This window comes from Pezoporus wallicus, unplaced genomic scaffold (genome assembly GCF_028554395.1).
Source record: "Pezoporus wallicus isolate ANWC-B61680 ecotype Strahan unplaced genomic scaffold, APGP_CSIRO_Pwel_v1 contig_4166, whole genome shotgun sequence".
Lineage (NCBI taxonomy): Eukaryota > Metazoa > Chordata > Aves > Psittaciformes > Psittacidae > Pezoporus > Pezoporus wallicus.
Genome location: NW_026637685.1, coordinates 303,583 through 325,492, shown reverse-complemented (window position 1 = coordinate 325,492; position 21,910 = coordinate 303,583). Strand labels below are relative to the sequence as shown.

The 21,910-nt window shown below is 40.1% G+C and overlaps 1 protein-coding gene and 1 long non-coding RNA gene across 3 annotated transcripts in view; both read right to left on the bottom strand.

Moving 5' to 3' along the window:
• Positions 1–16,069, bottom strand: part of NCKAP5 (NCK associated protein 5) — a 505,074-nt gene extending 489,005 nt beyond the window's left edge. For both annotated transcript variants that reach the window (XM_057407188.1, XM_057407190.1), the window contains exon 1: positions 15,633–16,069. The gene's annotated coding sequence lies outside the window, so the exon portion shown is untranslated. The remainder of the gene's footprint in view (positions 1–15,632) is intronic.
• Positions 16,070–16,177: 108 nt separating this feature from the next.
• Positions 16,178–21,690, bottom strand: LOC130598103 (uncharacterized). Its single transcript, XR_008971943.1, has 3 exons — positions 21,644–21,690; positions 18,760–18,833; positions 16,178–16,436 (listed from the first exon to the last, which is right to left on the bottom strand). It is a non-coding gene; the product is annotated as an uncharacterized LOC130598103 (long non-coding RNA).
• Positions 21,691–21,910: the final 220 nt, after the last annotated feature.

Below are 21,910 nucleotides of genomic sequence, written 5' to 3'. Positions count from 1 at the left end.
CAGTTTCTCAGCACTTTGGTTCCTTTTCTGGAAAATGTTCCTCTTGTGGTAGAAGAGGTGTTTAGGTACCCAGAACATATGCATGTTGGAAGAGAAATGGATGAGATGGACATGCAATGCAACAAGTGATAACCTTCTGACATGCATGTCTACATACAATTGCTTTTTTTCCTCTCAGATTTTATCAGGGATAAAACCTTCTATCACATACAGCACTTCCCAGTATTGCATGTAAAGTAAGCCACATGGCAGTGAAAGAAGCACCCCTGACCTGGCATCCCACCCTTCATCCACTCTGCAATAGCTTCCAGCCCTGTCTGCAAATGTACCTCCCCCTAGCTGCAGGCTAATCTGGTTTAGCAAAGAAATGGTTCTCCTCCATTAGCTTTCACACCCATGCACTGTTTTGGTCTAATACTATAGTAAGTGGGAAATAAACAGGCATTTTTTTAAGCCAGCCATGTCTGCTGCTATGTGTTACCAATAGCCTCAGTCAAATTAGCTTCAGTTTCTGAATCATGTTTGCTACCCGACTCTCCAAACACTCCAGCTCTGCCACACTCCAGTGCAGACTAGTCAGGAGAAGCCAGGGCATTCTTCTTCACTGTTTTTTCCATTGTTGTAATGCCACAGCCACAACCATACTGAAGCTGTAAGGCCTGATCTGCCACTACTTATCTGCGCATACTGGTTTCAATGTTTCAGCTGAAAAAAGATGTCCAAAAGTGCAACACTGTGTAGAAAATCACATCTCCTCTTGTTATCTAATGTATTCACCCAAGATTGAGTCCAATTCTGGTGCACTGAAATACAGGCATAGTAGGTATCAGATTTTCTTAGAAGGGGTAATTTACTCTTCCAATCGTTTTAAATTATATGAATGGAAAGCAAACAGGAGTCTTTCTCTCCTCAGAAAGAAAACTTTACAGCAACACTGTTATAAGGAAGGGTACCCAAGCAAGCCCATTTCCTCCTTTCTCCCACTCACAAGTGGTTCCTAAAATAGATTTTCCTTCCCATAAAAAATAAACATTTTTTAATGAAAATTGCTTTAACAGAAGGTTGCCCTTTCATTCTCATGCATTACAGGGAACCTGTAAACTCAAGACAATTTGCTACATGCTCCAAATACCACCATCCCACTTCAGAAAATGGCAAACAAAAACAAAGAGATCAAACATTTGTCTGTTTGACCACCAAAATCAATGGATACTTGCCCACAACGTATAGGATTTTCTACTCCTGGACACAAAACAACGGTTTTCGCTATTATAAAACAGAAAGCTTCCAAATACAATAATATTAAAGAACTCATATAGAAACAAAACATCCCCATCATTATAGACAGATCTCCCTAAAAGACTACAGATAAAGACAGTACTTCTGTTTTCCCAAACCAGAGATAAAGAATTCATCTAGAAAGTCCAGCTTATCCCTGGCTGTTTTTTGACTGGTTACTTCAAAAAGTAGGGGCTGACAGAAGAATCTCAATCCTGGAAATAGCCAGTTCTGCAGTACATTCTGCTTGTTTCAAATTCCACATATTGCAATTATGAGTGAAACACACATCATAAGCTTATATACATATTAAAGTATTCACTTCAACAATGAGCACATTCCATTCTCTTGCATGACAAGCAGCATTTTTCTTTTAATCTGCTTTAATTAATACCCTTCAGCTTACTTTTAAGTCACCTGCATATTATGACCAATGGGCAGATGGTTCATAAACTGATACAGCATTTCAAATCTTTTTAATCAGTAGTTTGAATTCTTTATTATTTTGAAACGTCTGTATTTGTCAAAGCCCACAGTGCATTATCTTCATTTGTCTTATGCCTCAAGGTTTCCACGAAGAGTCTATAGTAAGTAAATAAAGTTTTGATGGCGCCTGAGTTGTGAATATGTCCTTCTCTTTTGCTTGCTATGTACTTTTATGTTTCACAAACATAGCTGGCTAAAGAAACATGGATTTGGCATGATGCATATGGACTGAATTGCTATGGTTAAAAATCTTATCTTTACTGATGGTTGAATTGTGGTTAAAAATTAGGTGGTTAAAAATTGTATAGAATCTGAATATACCTTAAATATACCTAAAATAAAGCAAGTGGTGAGATTTTAGTCTAGAAAAGACGGATTTTACCTGCTCAAATGAAAAGCTCCAATAGAGAACAGGTTACTCAACAATCGGAAACACAAAATACCTTTTTCTCAAGCAATAATTTGTTGACTGTCCAGAGTTCTGTAAACAGCAAATGTTCCGGACAGACCTGCCCTATGCATCTCAGCATTGACCCTGCAGACTGAACAAAGAACAAGAGAGAAGGAAGCAACTTCCATTTGATTCTTGTCTCAGCCCTCAATACTGCCCACACAATTTACATTAAACAGTCTTTAGATAAAAACACAAATAAGGCTGGGAACAGAGTCTGCTCACAGAAACTTCACATTCCAGCCAAGCACTTCAAGACTGGACACCACAATGATTTTCATTTCTGTTTGATCTTGTTTTGGCCCCAGGAATACTGCACAGTGACCCACTTTTAAATGTGGAAAATCAGACTGGGCACAAGATTTTTCCCTCCATTTGTAGCCTAAAGCTGAGAAACTCTGGTGAAAAAGAAATGGGAAATTACAGCCATTCAAGTCACTGGCAGCTACATCTGGGAGCAGGTTGTGAACTTCTGAAGCAGCAGCTCTCTTCAGATGTCATGATCTCCCTAAACAAGGGGAAAGATCTCAGATATGGATAGCACTTAGCATTTCCTATGGGCTAGTTCAGGTCTCTGCATTCAACACACATCTGAGATACCATTCTGAATTACATTTTTATTTTGTTTTGACCGTTGTCCCTACTACTATTTTCTGTCTTAACACTTCTCACTCCTGAACAGTATGTCTTGTGATTACTATGCTGCTTCCATAGCTTTGGAAGTTTGTAAACCAGCCCTTGTGAGCTGTGTTACCCACAGTGCATGATATCCAAGAGGAGGAGGCCTGAGCAGATCTGTATGTTGCCCATCACCTGAAAATCCAAACTTTAAACTCCAGTTCTGATAAGGAATGAACTGTCAAAGCAAAATTGTAAAGCACTTCCAGGACAATGGTTCTGTTTTCAGAACAGAATCCATATTCCTTTCAAATGGAGCAACCATGAGCTCCTTCAGATCATCTTAACATTTCAATATAGCCAAAAGTTACATCTATTATCATATTTTTTTCTCTGATATGCAAACTTTGGCAAACTGAGAAAACAAGTTAGCAAGATTGTATAGAATGACTCAAATGTGTAAATAATGAAACAGAACCCTGGCTCTTAATTTCTTGAGTAGGGGAGGACGAAACCAGGAAGAAGTGACCCTGTTATCCACTCACAGTGCAGTGGAGTCAGAGGATAATTTAGATTTGGCCTGGCAATTAAATACAGCTTTTCTTTTGTTTTCAGTAGGGGTGGTTAATTTCCTTCATGAGAATAAGAGTAGGGCATCTCATGGGAGTGAAGCATTTACCACATCCTATCATTACCAAAATTTGGACAATCACAACAAAACTGAAAATAAAGGGACAAACAGTCTCAATCCAAAGGTGTAAAAAAAATCACAGAGATAGGATATTTGTTCCTATAATATGACAGCAATACCCTATAACCCAGAGCAAAACCAAAAACCAACCCATGCTATGTGTATTTTTTATAACCCAGAGCAAAACCAAAAACCAACCCATGCTATGTGTATTTTTAAAAGGAGCAAGCAAGGAGATAGAACTGACATTTTGCAAGACTGTGGTATCATTACTGTAGAATGAGTAAATCAAGGACAGAGAGAGAAATGAAAACTGTGATAAAATGCCACATGGTTTTATCAAGTTAGACTGCGGCAGTCTACAGTGTCTCTCTTCAGTAACATAACTGGGCTTTTTTAGGCAAATTTAATCCATTGAAACTAATCTCTATAGACTTAAACCACAAATTGCTTTCAGTGCCTCAAGGGAGATTAATTATTAAAGCAGGAAAAAATGGAGATTATAAAATAACTATTAGGTAGGTAAGAGATTACAATTGGTTATAGTATTGGGAAGAAAAGGGGTATCTTTCTGAAATCATTACTGGTCCCAGTTCTGCTTAGGATTTTAATAAAACCATTGGTCCAAGGAGAAGATAGTCCAAGAAGGTGCATGGTACTGAAGCTTCAGGTAACACGAAGTAGGAAGGTAATGCCAATTACTAAGAACAAGTTTACTTGCAAGAAAGAATTTTATAGCCCTATCACATAGAATCACAGAGGCAGAAAGCAATTCAACAACACAAAGGCCTGCATACATAAGCAAGCATTTTGTTGCTGGAGTCTGCGCCTTAATACATGAAGGTGCCAGTAAAAGAAAAAAGCAAAATCCATGTGGTTAATGGTAAGATTATAACACAGTGCCAAACCAATTAGCTCCAGGGAACACCAAGGCTGATCATGGGCAACACTCCACTGTTTACTTACTTCTAGAAAAGTCAAAATGTACACAAAGTTGCTGGGTTTAGGCCCTCAGCCCTATCTCTGTTAAAGTGCAAAAGTGAGAAGTAATATCAAAAAGTTTGCAAACTAGAGTATAAGTTGACAAGGACAGACATGGACTAAAATCTTGATTTGAAAAATTAACTCATCTTCATATTGGGATGAATTAAAATTTTAGGAATGCCTCAGTTTAAGCCTGGATTTCAAACTCAGGAACATTCAGATCTGATGCTGTGGTCCAGGCTTGTATCTCCAGCACTGTTTCACCTCATAAAATGAGAAACAACATAAAATAGGCTACAAAGGACATGCTGCTCCACTTCTTCAGAGTGTGAACAGTTTATTGATTAGGCTTCTAGAAAGGCAAGATTCCTCACTCACCCTTACCTGAGGAAAAGGCAAGATGATGTAGTAAGGAGGAGAGGGGTCTAGGCAGCTAACCCATACAGGCTCTGAACAGTCTGGGATGTCCACTCCTCACTGAATGAGACAGTTGCTTATAACCTAGCTGTGTGTTGATCCCCATTCTTCTTGTCCTGTTAAAAGCCTTTCTAGAAGAAACATCTGTCTATCAAATAGTAATGTTGGAATACTGTTCACTGTACTCACTCTAATTTTCTTAATCCTTTTCATGAGATTTGAATTTCAGTTTAAAAATTAGGAATAGTTGCCTCTGTCATGCTTACTAGAACAAGAGATGAGCAGGTTCCTACTTCCACACATCCTAGTATAAACAAAAAGTGAGCAGGAGGATTATTACAAGTGCTCAGGGATTTTCCTCTGCTCCTTACACATATTTACACTAGACAGGTACTACAAGTAATGCATGGCGAACGTAGAGACTTCAGCAAAAACTACGAAAAACCTGAAGCCGCTCCAGTCCAATTTGCTACATCTGTTCTTCAAGGCATTCAGCTGGGACAGTGAAAGGAGGAAAAAAGCACCAAGAGTCCAGAGGACAAGAAACTACAGTGCCAAGGCTTTGGCTTCAGATTAAGGAATTTTTACCACAGTTGACGGTAAAGTAGCGCTAAGAATGACGGAAACGATTCTGAAGTACATACCTGCATTTAACTAAACTAGTCACTAGATGTCACTGTAAAATGTGTCCAACAAAACGGAGGAAAAAATATACCTGTCAGCATGGTCAACATCACTCGGGACCTCCCAGCAGCAAGAGTGCATTCTTCCTATTTCCTTCGAGGAAACCTCAAAGCCTTACTTGAAACGCTAAAAAATTTGCAGTATCAGGTAACCTTTAACAAGTTTGGACATTGAATGACCCAGGCACTGGACGAAGATCTCAGACTTACTGGAATTTCAGCATTCTCAGTGCCAAGCATTAATGGGAAACAAAGCAGTCAGTCAAAGGTGGCTTATACACAATGTACTAAGATGTTTGAGTTTCATTCTACACCTATAAAATGCCTACCCTGACCTTCTGCTAAGGTTATCTCAATCTAAGCACCACAAAAGCCACTGTTGAAACTGGATCTTTTGAAAGTATTAAACTCTCCTAAGGAATGCTCAGTAGCAGCTACAACATAACCACTTGGGTTCCATTCACTTCATAAGAAGTTAAGGCAATTAAACATTTTTCCTGTCTGAGAGAGCATTCTGGACAGCCATCTTGCAAAAGTGAATTTTTAATGCCATCATGTTTACAGTTCTAGTTAATGCTTTGTACTCTGCATTACTAGCTGGAAATTTTAGTTTCTTGATTTAGAATGTGATTCTCATGGTACTCCCTTACTAGCAACTGATTTCTGTGGGCCTGATACAACTAAAGTAATAATTGTGTTTTTTTTCACTTCAATAAACCAAACAAGGAGCTTCTTGCAGGTTTGGTGGGCTTTTTTTCCCTAAGAAAAACGAAAGATCATTCCTCATTTTATATGCACCATTCTTTGATGGCGTGCTGATGTAAATACATAACAGACAGAAATGCAGCCTTCTGTAGTTCTGTTCCCTGCAGAACATTTAACCACTCTCTATGGGACACTGGAGCTCCTTTTCTTCTCTCCATTCACCCCACCCACACCTACCATGAATTTACTGTCCCATCCTCTATTTCTCTCTCCATGCTTTTACTTCTCCCCTGTGAATTACTGTTTGTTCTTCTTTTCCACAAACCTGTTCTTCCTATTTTCCTACCTATAATGGAAGAGACTCAGTTCTTATGAAAATATATTTGTTTCTCCATCCCATCTCAGGCATGTTACCTACTCAACCTAATACTTGCTAGTTTCTGTGCCTGTCTTTCTTCCTTGTTGAGTGCTTATCCAACTACTCAGTTTCCAGGATTTCTCTACAGTCACCACTGTCTAGGCAGTTCCAGCACCTGGACTCACCAGTACTGACACTCCCTTTGTAAGAGCAAGAATCAGGGGTAAATCCACAACCTTGCTGAATTCAACAGTAAAATCTCCACTGGTCTGAATATGATTAGGATTTTTTACAGGCTTATACCAATTAGAAAAGAACTGATGTAAGGCTTCCATTTCTGGATTCATCTGTCAAAATTATTAAAGAAAATCATCCACTCTAATTTTGGGTTAACTGTGATTCAGCAGCTTGTTCATAATGGATTTGATGAATGAATGATTTTGTGATTCCTGCTCTGTGGCTGTATTTTTAAGAGGTCTCATGGTGTTACAAAACCCACACTATTTATTGCCATTATTAGAGATCATCATTTTCTACAGAAATTAAAATACACCTATTAATGATATGATTTGTACTTGAAAAATTTCATGGGCTTTTAAATTTTAATATACATTTCAATTTTCTTTTTCCTGCTCTTTCCTAAGTCACTTCAAAGTACCATGAAAAGTTATGTGAGCTAGCAGCAGCTGCACCAAGCAGAACAGTGGGAAAGACGGCATCGGAAGAAAATGAATTAAATTGATACTGTAGGACCATTTGACCTTTGGTGAATTTAAATTTCCACCTATGAACAAAAACTGCTACAAGTATGCCTCCATGAGGGTTTCAGGACTGATCCCAGAACATTAAAAGTAAACAACAATTCGCAGAGTATTTCTTAGTTCTTATCTCTATATTATACATGCAAAAAAAAAATGCTTTAAAACTAGATTTTAGAAGACTTCACAAATAAGCTGAATTGCAGACCTTTCTACTGAGTTCAGCAGGTTGTGCCTTTGCCATTCATATGCATGAAGAGACAGAATCTTCAAAACACAAATAAAATCTCTGGGAAGTATATTTGTCACCGTAAGTTGGGAGCTCAGCTAAAAGATTGGTGGAGTACCTAATTCAAGCACCATGGCTGGCTGGCTTAGTTTGGGTGTCAGGACTGTTTCTCACCACAGATTGTATGGAAAGTCTGACTGAGAGCTGAGGAAAACTGGCAGACTAAATCTCTTGCTGCACTTTTGAACTATGTGCCATAGCACTCGTTGCAGCCATGTATATTAAGCAGATACAATTCCACCTTGCAGTGTTGTACCTTCACAGAAGCCTGTGAACAGACAGCTTTAAGGCAAAGACCCTGCCTTGTTACCAGCAGTCTTTGCCAGACCTTCAGGGCTACTGCAGAACCTGTATTCAGTTTTAGGTTACACACTTTCAATAGAATAACTGACGACGTATGAGTTAGGAACAAACAGGCTGACAGTTTGGATCCAGGGTGAGTATACACTGCATATTGTCAAGGAGGAGGGTAGAAAAGAAAGACATAATTTCATCAATTCTCCAGGATACAGGGGAGTACCTTAAAAAGGCTAGGATTGGCCAGGTTAATAAAGGGTTAGAACAGTGGTGCCATAGTCAGGGGTTTGGTTATTTAGAACATGGGACCCAATTTAGTAGGCCAGGCCTACTGGAGGCTGGTGGAGCTAGTCTGACAACAAAGGGGAAGAGTGGTTTTGGTAGGACGCTTGCGAGGCTGGTCAAGGATGCTTTAAACTAGATGTGTTGGGGGAGGGGGGCATCATTCCATTCCAACACTCCCAGTCAGTTGCCAGCACCTATAATAAATGCTTGGAGCAATGTAGAGATATCCCAGCCGCTCCAGCCAATGAGCCGGCTTCATTTGGAGCTCGGCTCAGATGCCTCTATACAAGGGCCTGTAGCATGGGGAGCAAACAAGAGGAATTAGAGATGTGTGCACGTCTACGGCGATATGATATCATTGGTATCACAGAAACATGGTGGGATGGCTCCTATGACTGGAGTGTTGGAATGGAAGGTTACAGGCTCTTTAGAAAAGACAGGCCTGGCAGGTGGGGAGGGGCAGTTGCTATTTATGTTAGGGATAGGCTGGAGAGTATGGAACTGTCTGGGAACAGGTGAGCAGTCCACAGAGAGTTTGTGGGTCAGGGTTAAAGGGAATATAGCTATGGGAGACATTACTGTGGGGATCTGTTACAGACCGCCTGATCAAGGAGAACCTGCAGATGAAGCACTCTATAGACAGATAGGAAAAGCCTCATGCTCGCAGACCCTTGTTCTTATGGGGGACTTCAACCACCCTGACATCTGTTGGAGCGACGGTATGGCCTGGCACAAGCAATCCAGGAGGTTCCTTGATTGTGTAGAAGACAACTTCCTTCTGCAAGTAATAGAGGAGCCGACAAGGAGAGGTGCCGTGCTTGACCTTGTGCTCACCAACAGGGAAGGGCTCATTGGAAATGTGATGCTCCAGGGCAGCCTTGGTTGCAGTGATCATGAGATGGTTGAATTTGAGATCCTCAGGACAGTGAGAAGTGCGTGCAGCAAGCTCAGTGCCCTAGACTTCAAAAGCACAGACTCTGGCCTCTTCAGGAACCTGCTTAGCAAGGTTCCATGGGATACAGCCCTAGAGGGCATGAGGGCCCAAGACTGTTGGTTGATATTCAAGGATCACCCACTACAAGCTCAGGAGTGTTGCATCCCAACTAGAAGAAAGTGCAGCAGGAGGGCCAGGAGACCTCCTTGGATGGATAAGCAGATGCTGAGGTCAATTCGAAGGAAAAACGAGGCTTATAAAAGTTGGAAGCAAGGACAGGCAGCCTGGGAAGAATACAGGGATGTTGTCTGGGAAGCTAGGGACCAGGTTAGGAAAGCTAAGGCCCAGTTAGATTTAAACTTGGCTAGGGATGTGAAAGGTAACAGGAAGGGATTCTATAGGTACATTGCAAATAAAAGACAGACTAGGGACAACATGGGCCCTCTCCGGAAGCTATCAGGAGAACTGGCTACACAGGATTTGGAGAAGGATGAGGTTCTTAATGACTTCTTTGCCTCAGTCTTCACTGGCAAATGCTCTGACCACACCACCCAAGTCTTGGAATGCAGATGCAGGGACTGTAAGAATGAAGACCATGGGCCCACTGTAGGAGAGGATCTGGTTTCAGATCATCTTAAGAACCTGAACATGCACAAGTCCATGGGACTTGATGAAATCCATCCGCGGGTCCTGAAGGAGCTGGTGAATGAAGTTGCGAAGCCGCTGGCCATCATATTTGAGAAATCATGGCAGTCAGGTGAAGTTCCCAATGACTGGAAAAAGGGAAATATAACCCCCATGTTCAAGAAGGGGAAAATGGATGACCCAGGGAATTACAGAGCAGTCAGTCTCACCTCTGTGCCTGGCAAAATCTTGGAGCAGATTCTCCTGGAAGGCATGCTAAGGCACATGAAAAACAACAAGGTGCTTGGTGACAGCCAGCATGGCTTCACTAAGGGGAAATCCTGCCTGACCAATTTGGTGGCCTTCTATGATGGGGCTACAGAACTGATGGACAGGGGTAGAGCAGTTGATGTCATCTACCTGGACTTGTGCAAAGCATTCAACACTGTCCCACATGACACCCTTGTCTCTAAATTGGAGAGACATCAATTTGATGGATGGACCACTCGGTGGATAAAGAACTGGCTGGATGGCCACACACAAAGAGCTGTGGTCAATGGCTCAGTGTCTGGCTGGAGACCAGTAACGAGTGGTGTCCCTCAGGGATCGGTGTTGGGACCGGTCTTGTTCAACATCTTCGTCGCTGACATGGACAGTGGGATTGAGTGCGCCCTCAGCAAGTTTGCTGATGACACCAAGCTGTGTGGTTTGGTTGATACGCTGGAGGGAAGGAATGCCATCCAGAGGGACCTTGACACTCCTCTGAGGTGGGCTGATGCCAACCTCATGAAGTTTAACCATGCCAAGTGCAAGGTCCTACACCTGGGTCAGAGCAATCCCAGGCACAGCTACAGGCTGGGAGGGGAGGGGAGATTCAGAGCAGTCCTGCAGGGAAGGACTTGGGGGTGTTGGTCAATGAGAAACTGAACATGAGCCGACTTCAGCGTGTGCTCGCAGAAAGCCAACTGTATCCTGGGCTGCATCAAAAGGAGCGTGACCAGCAGGCTGAAGGAGGTGATCCTGCCCCTCTACTCGGCTCTCGTGACCTCACTTGGAGCATTTGTGTGCAGTTCTGGTGTCCTCAACAAAAAAAAGGACATGGAACTTTTGGAACAAGTCCACAGGAGGGCCACGAGGATGATCAGGGGACTGGAGCACCTCCTGTATGAAGACAGGCTGAGAAAGTTGGGGCTGCTCAGCCTGGATAAGGCTGCATGGAGACCTCATAGCAGGCTTCCAGTATCTGAAGGGGGCCTATAAGGATGCTGGGGAGGGACTCTTCATTAGGGACTGTAGTGATAGGACAAGGGGTAATGGGTTAAAACTTAAACAGGGGAAGTTAAGATTGGATACAAGGAGGAAGTTCTTTACTGTAGGGGTGGTGAGGCACTGAAATGGGTTGCCCAGGGAAGCTGTGAATGCTCCATCCCTGGTGGTGTTCAAGGCCAGGTTGGACAGAGCCTTGGGTGACATGGTTTAGTGTGAGGTGTCCCTGCCCATGGCAGGGGGGTTGGAAGTAGATGATCTTAAGGTCCTTTCCAACCCTAACTATTCTATGATTCTCTAATTGTTCATGAAAGAAAGCTACAGATTTTAAAACAAAGGGATCATAAAGTGACAACTTTCATGATGTCATTTAGCCCTCTGGTACTAAATGAAATGGATTGTTTATATGTAAGCATTGTAAGATACTGAAAAAAAAAAATCATCAAGCATTTAATAAAATCTCTGAGAAAATAAATGTATGTCTGGCTTAGATGATGAAACTGATTTAGTGACAGATTTTAGACTTAATCAACACAGCTGTATTTTCTTCCAAAGCAGAAACAGGAGGCTGAAAAGGAAAGTTTCTGTTATGCACAAAGTTTTAGGATGAGTTTGGTTCCTGCAACAAGATTTCAGTCCACTGGAACTCAATCCAAGAATCTCCAAGGATGGACATTTGACAGTAATTTTGTTTCAGAAATAATATAAACTGCATTTCATATATGAAATAAGCTATCTGCTCCCAGCAGCATTATGCTATTGGCTGCTTAGAACTGGGCTCTTGAACTTTCTAATGCAAATCCTGAGATCTCTGGAAAAACCGCCTGCTTGGATTCTCAGTGTTGCCAGGCCTGAAGAAGTTTAGGTGGCAGGTCTGTTTTAGAGCTACTGATCTTGGAAAACTTGGGTTTCACTGCCAGTGTTCCAGTAAACTTTGTTTTGGTTTTGTGGAATGAAAAATCTTGCCATATATTGCCGCAACAGCTGAAGAGACAAATAGCAATCTTTAAATATGTGTTACATGCATTGTTAATGCATAGGAAAATGGACACTGTGAAATTATTCAGTAAGATTTAAGTCTTACTCTGTAAGATTTAAGTCTGTTGGCCATATAAAAGTTACAGGGAACAACTGCTTACTCTTAATGCCTTGGCGACCAAGATCTTAAAAGAAGATACATTACTTCTATTTAAATCATCAGATAAAATTTTCCCTTTGGGAATGAGAGATGACTATCTTTGGATCCTAGAACAATGTGACACAGTCATGTATATCTTTATTATGTAACATATATCTATAGCCTACATGACCTAAAATAGGTTTTTGACATAGACACAAAAAGATTGATTTCTTTCTAGTCATTGGTATATAAACAATCTTGGGAAACACTAGAAGAAGCTTTCAGTATGTGGCAGCTGGTTAAAAGACCATTTTTTGTTAGAGAATTACAAGCACTGATAAACTTTTAGGAAATAGTCCAAAAGGCAGTTTAAAGAGATTTTGCTATTTGCAGAAGGCACTATTACTGTTTAATTTATAGAGTTAATAAAATGATTCTGAATTATTTAATAAAGCAGGGAATAATCACAAAGTTAATAGTTGTCTGCTTTGATAGTGATATGAATCATGCACCAGAATAAAACATGCTGTTAATGAAATAAACAACTATAACAATTTCAGTTTATATAAAAAATAATTACAAAGCAAAGGACTTAGCTGTACTGTTTTTCAAAGAGGGAAGTGGGTGCTGTGCAAGGGCAATGGCTTTTACTAGATCTAAGAAACTTTTCCTGTATTTTAACACATGCAATTTTACATCCCTTTATTATCACAATGTATCACCAATTTATATCACTATTGAATGCAAGCACTTTATCTCATTCTTTTGTGAGTTACCACAGTATTTCTAAAGCAGAGTGATCTCAGGACCACTTGTAGTTTCAATCTGAATATAAATCCTTAGAAAGAGGCAGATATAAGAGAGGTGGAAAAATAGGGGAGAAACAACAGATAATTTTAATTCCTTCCTTTCTCAGTTTAAATTTCAGGCCTTTCCAATCCCTTATAACACATTTTGAAAAAGACTGAAGTTGCTACAAGTGGTTTGAGCTAGCTGATAGATAGAACATCATACAACCCGTGTACATCTGCATACACAGTGAAGGATTAGAACTGACCATGTAAATAAGACTGTGTAAGCCTAAAATAGATGGAAAAATTTGTAGGTTTTGCTTAACTATTGCCCAGTGTTGCTGTTCATAACGTGCAGGGCTATTATCGAACCTTACCTGTAATCAAACCCTTTGTTCAAAGCTTTAGAAATATCTGGGGAATATTAAGAAAACAAACAAACAAAAATGTGTCAAATAGCCAAGTCTTGCATTAAAAAGAAAAAAGAATCATAATTTCATCCTGTTGTTAAGTAGAACACAATGAATATCTCCTCCTTTTCAGCATTTTTAGTTTCCCAATCAAGACTGTAAATGGTAATTTTCATTTGTGTCTTGGATTCATATTTTTAATTAACAACAGCTGTTATTATCTACCTCAGTGCATAGCTTCAGGATGTGCACAACTTCTACAAGAACTTCTTAGTAAATACACAGTGAATCACTCAAATTCCTATCTCAGTGCAATAGCTTTCTATTTCAGTTACAGTCCAGCATTTAGCAAGTACAAGAGGAGCAAAGCAGAACAAAAGTGACTCGGAAACCAAGGGACAGAAGTCTTTAAGTGATACGGGCTCCTCCTGCTAGAAACCATTATGGCAGCCAAGTTTTCTAGCCTGGCCACATTATAGTAAAGTAATAAGCATGGAAAATCAAATCCTTGATTCCCACTGATTTCATATTGATTGTGCACAGAGAAGCAGCAACTATTGCCTTTACTTAACCAGCGGTCACATGAAGTCAAGACTTACCTCCCGGAGCTTCTTTTTACTTGTGAGGATTGTTGGTCTGACAGACCCATGTGAAGTAAGAAGAGGGGGAAAATGACACTGTCTTCTCAGGCACATTTGGCAGAATACTGCGGAGTGCATACCAGCCTTCAGCTCTGTTGTGGCCAGGTTATGGTTTCGGGGAGGAAGACTCTCTTCTTCCTACGGTCTCAGTCTCTGAGCTCCACCAAACTCACTCCTACCTCCAATACACTACCTTCCCAGACCCCCTAGCAGCCATTGCCAAATGCACCCTTCCTGTTCCTGCCACAGCTTTGCCTACCTTTAGCAAAAAGTCTCCCTGTGGCAGGCACTGGAGAGCGGATTCAGCCATGTGGGCTACCTTCATGCGTTGAACAGCTGCTCCCTCTCTCCTCCAAGGAAACAGCAGTAAACTAGATGAAAGCATTGCACAGGCCACAAGCTGAGCCACACTCACCTAGAAGCATTCCAAGGGCCTCAGCTCTGATCGTAGGGATGAAACTTCTCAGGGAGCTTATATCCAACAGCCCAGCACCTTGCTTTGCTACCAATACATGCTGGAGACAATCTCATCTTGTTCCTTCTTTCCCCGCCCCACTGCATTCACCAGAACAGCAGAGGTTAATGGCTTGTAGACATAGAAGTATAAGCCACATATGTTTTCTTCCCAACCTGTTTTTTCCTGCTTCAGTTAATCTGTTTGTCAGTCATTACAGTAAACTGCATATACCAACTCCTGCAACAGACTCATACATAGCCCGGATGAAGCTGCTACAAGGATTGTTGTTAATGTGTCACCACTAAAAAAAAAAAATAAAATAATAAAATAGAATCTTATGCCAGTGTTTGTTTTTATAAAGGAACTGTAATGTGAAGCTGCCATTCAAACTAGGAATATGCTAGAAGGTAGCTCCTGAGTCATGCAGAGCTTGCTTTTCATGATAGGGGACTAGATATCACTCAATTCCTTAGATCCGTATCTCCCAAGACACATACATGTACATGCATACATACTCTTACCTTACTCCTTCTTCTATTAAAAACTTTTCTTTAAAGATAGTACACTTGGCTGACTATAATACAGATTTCAGAAGCCAGGGTGACAAACATGAGAGCTAGAATATACCATAGTTAGTCAGAAGGATCTAGCTATGAATACTGCAGAGGATTTCAGAGTCCAGGCATCTTTAAAGAAGATGGCAAGCCAAGCTTTCCTTTAAATAAATCCACCCATGACATGAACGACTCCCACAATACTCACCAATCCCTGCTTCCCAGACACATATCTATAGCAATGGGCAATGAAGCAGGGAGTGGGGGAAAAGGGAATAAATACATTTTCAATGGAAACCTTAGAACACTGCAGTAAAGCACATACACTAAATGAAATTACTAAAAGCTGAAAGTAAAATTATATGCCACATTAATGTCTCAAGCAGAGCTTTCTCCCCAGAAAGGGGAGAAATTGGAAGATATCATACAGCCCTCTTAGAGAGTTCTTGTGCTGGGTAAAGTACAAGATATTATTCAGAAATTAGTATCCAGGGGCAACTTGGAACTCCAGGGTATGCATCTAAATATTACTTACCCCGATTTATTCTAAAGATGTATCCATGTAAGCACACTGTTTGCTGGCAACTTCACCCATAGGCATGGACTGTACTAGGATGTGTGTACTAATTTTAGTTATATGTATCTTCCCCGAGAACTTCTGACAGATGATTTATCACCACTGAATGTCATGAAGGCATGCTGCACCTCTCTGAATCAATCCTCATAACAAAGTCTTGATAAGCTGAAAAATGCATTTTGTGCTATCAGTTTCTAGTAATTGGTTCTCAAAGCCTGCATTTTCAGACTGCTTCTTTGATATTCTGTAATACCACAGACTGTCTTTGAAGAGCGAATAATAATGGAAAGCTTTAAAGAGACTTGTAAAAGTTCTGAAGTCATAGAACTATTTGATTCCTCCTTCAGTCTGTATTATGAAAGCATGCTGAATTTTAATAGCGAAGAGATCTTACAGGCTTTGAATGAAAGATTCTTTCTCTTCTCAAGCCACGGTTTCCACTGCACTATCCTCATTGACATTTCATTGCCTTCAGGATGATGGGACGTATATAGGAGTTTTTTTCCAAGTCTCTTATTAACAGTGTTCTGGGCCAACAAAATGTATGCCTACTCTTTACGATTTCCTGTTCAAATGTATGGTGTTGCATGGAGCTACAGTCATTGAGACACAGAAGGTCTGCCAAAACTCACTTTGCAAACAGGGGTTGTACTTGTTTTCCTTGCCCTTCTTGTTCCTAGCAACTCTGTATAGCAGCTTCCCACAACTTGAGTTCATTTCTCTTCTTCTAAGGTATGACTATGTTGTGCACAGTTGATGCTTCTGCAAAGAAAAATAGTTTTATCATGTTGCACAGTTTAGACTTCCACCAGCTCATTAACTCAAAATAAACTAGGAGGCATTCTGTCTGCTCAATGTCTGCACAGTGACATTTACCATGAGAGAGGCAGACAAGAAATACTCAGTGACTGGAGGTTTTTACAAACCAGAATAGTGACACTGTAATCTTGCTCTTTCCCTCTCTACACCCCCCTTTCCAATCACTCATGTCCCTTTTATACACAGCTAAAATGACTGTTAGAAGTACCCTTTGAAGTGTGCTCAAATCTGAAATACAGATATTATTGTTCACTTGAAATAAAAAAAAAATAGAAAGAAAAAGTAAAAGCAACTTAAGCATCCTCTGGTTCCAGGACATATAGCAGAAAAGACATTACTGTTACTAAACTCATTTCTGAAGTCAACAGATGGTCTTGCTACACTTAAAGCACTTTGAGGTTGCTTGCTGTGTTCTTTCCTTGTTACAGGAAAAACCCTGGAAGTAGTTTCAAAAGACTATAGGCAGGCAACTTTATGCCAAACATACTTAAACCAGCATTTCTGATATAGCTGAGAACAAATTTTTTTTTTTTTTTTTTTTGGTGAGTAAGTATAAATGTCACAGGACATTTGTGAGTACACATGAGCCAAATTAGAAACAACAAAAGAAAGTCTGATTTTACCACCCCAGTATATTTCAGGCAGCCAGTCAGTGACAGTGGCCCATAGATGCTAAGGCCAGAGATGCTTTGGTAAACAGAATAATTTGCAGCATCGTGTGAGCCATCAGCATAGCAAAATAAACTTCTTGGAGCCATGTGGCTATGCCTCTGCCTACGAAAAAAAATGTGAAAAGCACAAAATAACCTCTTACCTGCAAAAGTTGGTTAACTGCCAGCTATGTATCATACAAACTGAAGCAAGAGCTCTTTAAATGGGCACTTACAGAGGAACTACAGGAACTCAACTATCACTTGAGTCATTAATATCATGCCCTTTTATCAACTCTCTTTGTATCTTAAGAAAAAAAAAAAGCCACACCTTTTTCTTGCCATGGTCTTATACTGCCATCAAACACTTGGTAGACAAATGGTCAGTATTTAACATTGATCCCTACCCCAGTCACATTCATATCTAGCAATTGATGATTTACTCACAGTAATTCCTTGCAATTATCATGTCAAACATTTGCAATAGATAGACATACATGGTACTAAAAGTGAATAACCACAAAGTATTTTGTCTACATATTATCCATTCGCTTGCTCCATTTATGGATAATAGCGCTGTTTGCAGACAACAGCAGCAAAACTTTTCTCCATGGATTTATTTATACCTCTCTATCTCTTGGATTAGGGTTTGCATTTTATTGTGTAATAAGTGCCCCAGAGAAACAAGGAAGTGCAGCAATCAAGAGAAGAGTTCATTTTCCTGCCCAATAATCCTGGCATACTAAACCATTCAACAGAAGGAGTGCATTAATGCTATGCTGTACTGTAAACTGCATTCACCCTTCCCCAGCCTCTACTACTACTAACAGAGAGCAGAGGGATTGCAGTCTTGCTTACTCAAATGTAAATAATTAAGTAATTCACCTGAACCATGGCCACAGGTCGATGAAAGGGAGGATACAGCTTCTGTCCTTTAGTTGTGTTTATATTTTCAAATCATGATGCAAAGCTATTGTTAAAGTCCACTAACAGGAAGAGATGGTGGGTGAAATATTAGGTTATTGACATGCCTTTCCAGTTAAATACCTGAGGTAAAGCCAAGATAGTGGTCCACTTGTTTGTATTTTTTTCCTGTACTAGTTAGTATAGATATAACGTACTCTCATTGATGCCCTGTGATTCTTACATAGATTATCTATCAGCTATTGTCATGTGCCCTAAATTACAAGTCCCTACCCCTGAGGCTAAATAATAAGGTACTTGTAACAGCAGCTGAAAGGAATAAAATCAAGCAACCAAAACCAGTGCTTTTACCTCCTTTCATTCTTATTTTCCCCCACCCTTTTAATATCCAGCAGGCCACAAAATGAATGACAAGGATTAAATAATTTGGCTGCCAGATTATTTTAGTAGCTGTTCTTAGCAGAACATCTATGCAAATCATTGAGGAAGCAGGATGAGTGGGTGAATCAGACTCTGCAGGGTCACTGCACATCTGGCACTCACTGTATTAGTTGCTCCCAGGCATAAGAAAGACATTAAAAAAACAAAGAAGATAACCCACCTAAATGAATGCTAAATATTGAATTAAATCAAAGACAATAGATGTGGACTTTGATTGCCTAAAAGGAACAGGAATTCTGTAGATGACCTACCTGAAAATTCCCACCATTCTTGCACCTGCCCATCCTTTGAGGTACATTTTGTTTAGTTCCTATAATATAAAAGACTAACAGAACATACAAAATGCTAAAGTGTAGAAACTAAAATTCCAAAACTAGCATCGTGTCTTCAGAAACCTTAAACTATGATTTCAATGCTCTCATAGTTATGGTACAGTCCCATTGTTTCTTTCTTGCATGCATCTTCTCATTAGATTGAAAGGTGGTTGGGAAAGAGGACACCCCCTGCTGTATTTTACTGTGCCTTGCACAATGAAATATTTGTCTCCAAATGGAGATTCCAGGCTTTATTACTACATGAATAATATATGTAACTTGAGTTATAACCTCCCAAAGACCTATTTATAAGTCAATTTTTCTGTCTGTTCAGCATGGTGCTTCCTGAATACAGCCACTGATAATATTTTCTTTCTTTACAATAAAGCTTGTATTTTAAATAATCTCTCTGGTCTATGTGTCTGTTAATTATTCTTTATGCCCTTATCTAAAGTACATCACTTATTTAAACTACGTCTTTAAAAAATAAATTCTCTCCCTCCACTCAAGAAAAGCTGCCATTAGCAACTTAACCTAATGAGCAAGTTACCCCAATGAATGAGAGATCCAAATGTTCAACTTAAATACAGAGCAAAAGAATTTGCTCTGATCACAGGGGATTGGCAAAAATGGCAGATAAAAAGATGATTGATTCTCATGGCAAGCACCTACAAAGACAATACTTTTTGTATTCCTCACATACACGCTCCACTTTTTATAAACCTCTTGAGGACAGTGGACTGTGCTTTCAGTCAAATCACCTTAATAGAAAACTGCTCTATTATAAATGTGTCTTGCTATTTTTTTCCAGAGAGGAGAATGAACTGAGGCAACACAATTTGCCACTCATAAGTTTTCTCTGAATCCTCTACATAAGTGAATAATTTCTAAGGATATTCAAAGTGCTACCTGACTACAGATACACTGACAGCTCTAGAACATTTTCTCTCAGCTGCCCTCTAAAAGGCATTCAGTAAAAATAACTGAATTTAGTAAACAGATGGTAACAGACTAAGTCAAGAGCATTTGTGTTTAGTCACCCTGGATTTTCAGGTATTTCTAGGTGAATCCCTCTCTGTGTATTTAAGAGGATATTGCTTAGTAATGTTCCCAAAGCAGTGATGCCGCAGTGAAGAGTTTACTACACAAAAAGGGGGAAAAAAAAGTTCCTCAGCCATTGTACATTTATCTAGGACTTTCTAAGACAGACTGAGCTAGAACCATAAATTGAAAAGTCTCACTAGAACACTACATGGAAAAGCTTCAGTTGCCTTCTTGGTTATATGGGCTTCACATCTCCCACTGTGTCTCTCAGACTCTTAGAGTCAAAATGGCCAGTGGGGCAGAAAAATGGAAAAGCTGAAAAAGAAGTGACACTTTACTTAAGCCTGTTGATTAGACTAAAAGCTTCCAAATGCTAAGTACTAAAGATAAGGCACACTTCACCACAGCAGAAAATTGAATATTAAGTTAGAACAATTACAGATGCCATCTCTGAGTCTTCTAAGTGATGACTGGTTTCATTACAGATCATGCTGACAGCATGACAGGTCTCTGTGAGACAGTATAAATACCTGCCATAAAGCAAATACAGTGTGCTTACTTGCTTCTGGCAGTCAGAAGAAACTATCAATACGTATGACAAGATTCTAAAATGGACTTCCTAAATTAACAAATTCAGCCCCCACTATCAAACAGCTATGTCACAATCCCCTTCGCAAGCTGATTAAAGGACATCCACAAAGCCAGCTGGGGAGAGAGGGATTTTTTACTCCTGTTATTTTCCCTGGAAGGACACTGCAGAACCTCAAACATCTGACATTTAGAAACTTCTGATTTCCTGCCTAAATGTAATTATGACCAAATTTGTTCTTATGCCAAATTTTCCTTTTGGGTAAATGGTTGTTTTCCCTTGCTGGTGTTTTTCAACCAATACATCTGTATGCCGCAACTGCATTTCCTCTAAGCCTTTGCTTTGTTAAGGTAAACAAACCAAGTTATCTTATTCCGTCTTTCCTACGATAAAAAGACTTCATCTTTTTTGCCTATTTGCCTTTGTAGGCTTTTTCTGGTTTATATTCCAGTATTAATTAATCCTTCTCAAACAGGAGCACCTGTAGTGAGAACAGTAGGTAGTATTGTATCTAGGTCTTACAGGATGGATCCATGCCTTCTCATCTCTACCTATTCAACCCATCAAAGATATTCTTTTTTTAATGGCTGCATCATACAGTCAGGTCTGTCGCATTGTTACTAATATTAGAGTCACCTCTGCTACCTCCCAGTTGACAGCAAATATTCTTCTTTTTATCTACCTAAACCAGGACTTTGCCTTTCATATCACCAAATTGAAAGCCATTTCTACAAGCGAGGTATTTTAGCTCTTCTCATGCATTTGCAAGTCCCTTTGGGGAATTCAATCCTTTCCATTTGGGGCATCATTTTATTCCTTAGTTCTTAGCAAAACAATGAAATAAAACTGGTTAGAGACAAGAGCTTCTAATGCTTTGTCATGGCAGACTATCCAGATATTCCCACACAGCAGATGGCTACTAAAGTATTTTAACATTGAAGGCCCTCCTTTTCTTCCCCAGTCCATTCTTTTCTTCCCCATTTCCACTATTCCTTTTTTTAGCGGGTTTGCCCCAGCCAGCAGTTGCACCACACAGCCGCTTGCTCACTCACCTCACCAGCAGCACTGGCGAACAGATTAAGAAGGGCAGAAGTGAGAAAACTCCCAGGTCCAGACAAACTCAGTTTAATAAGTGAAAGAATTTGGAAGAAAAAAAACCAAACAAGTGTCACAGAGGCCATCACTCACCACTTCCCTCAAATACACCCATGCCCATTCAGTCTCTGAGCAATAGCCACCTCCTCAAAGCCCTGTCATGGAATATCCCTCTGGTCATTTTGAGTCAGCTGTCCAGGTTGTCCCCCCTCCCAACTTCTTGTCCACCCCCAGCCTGTTTACTGAGGAAGCACAGTGCAAAAAAAAGAAAAAGCCTTGCCACTGTGCAAGCACTGCTTAGCAATAGCTGGACACTGGTGTATTACTAACTCTGCTTTAGTTCAAGATCCAAAACACAGC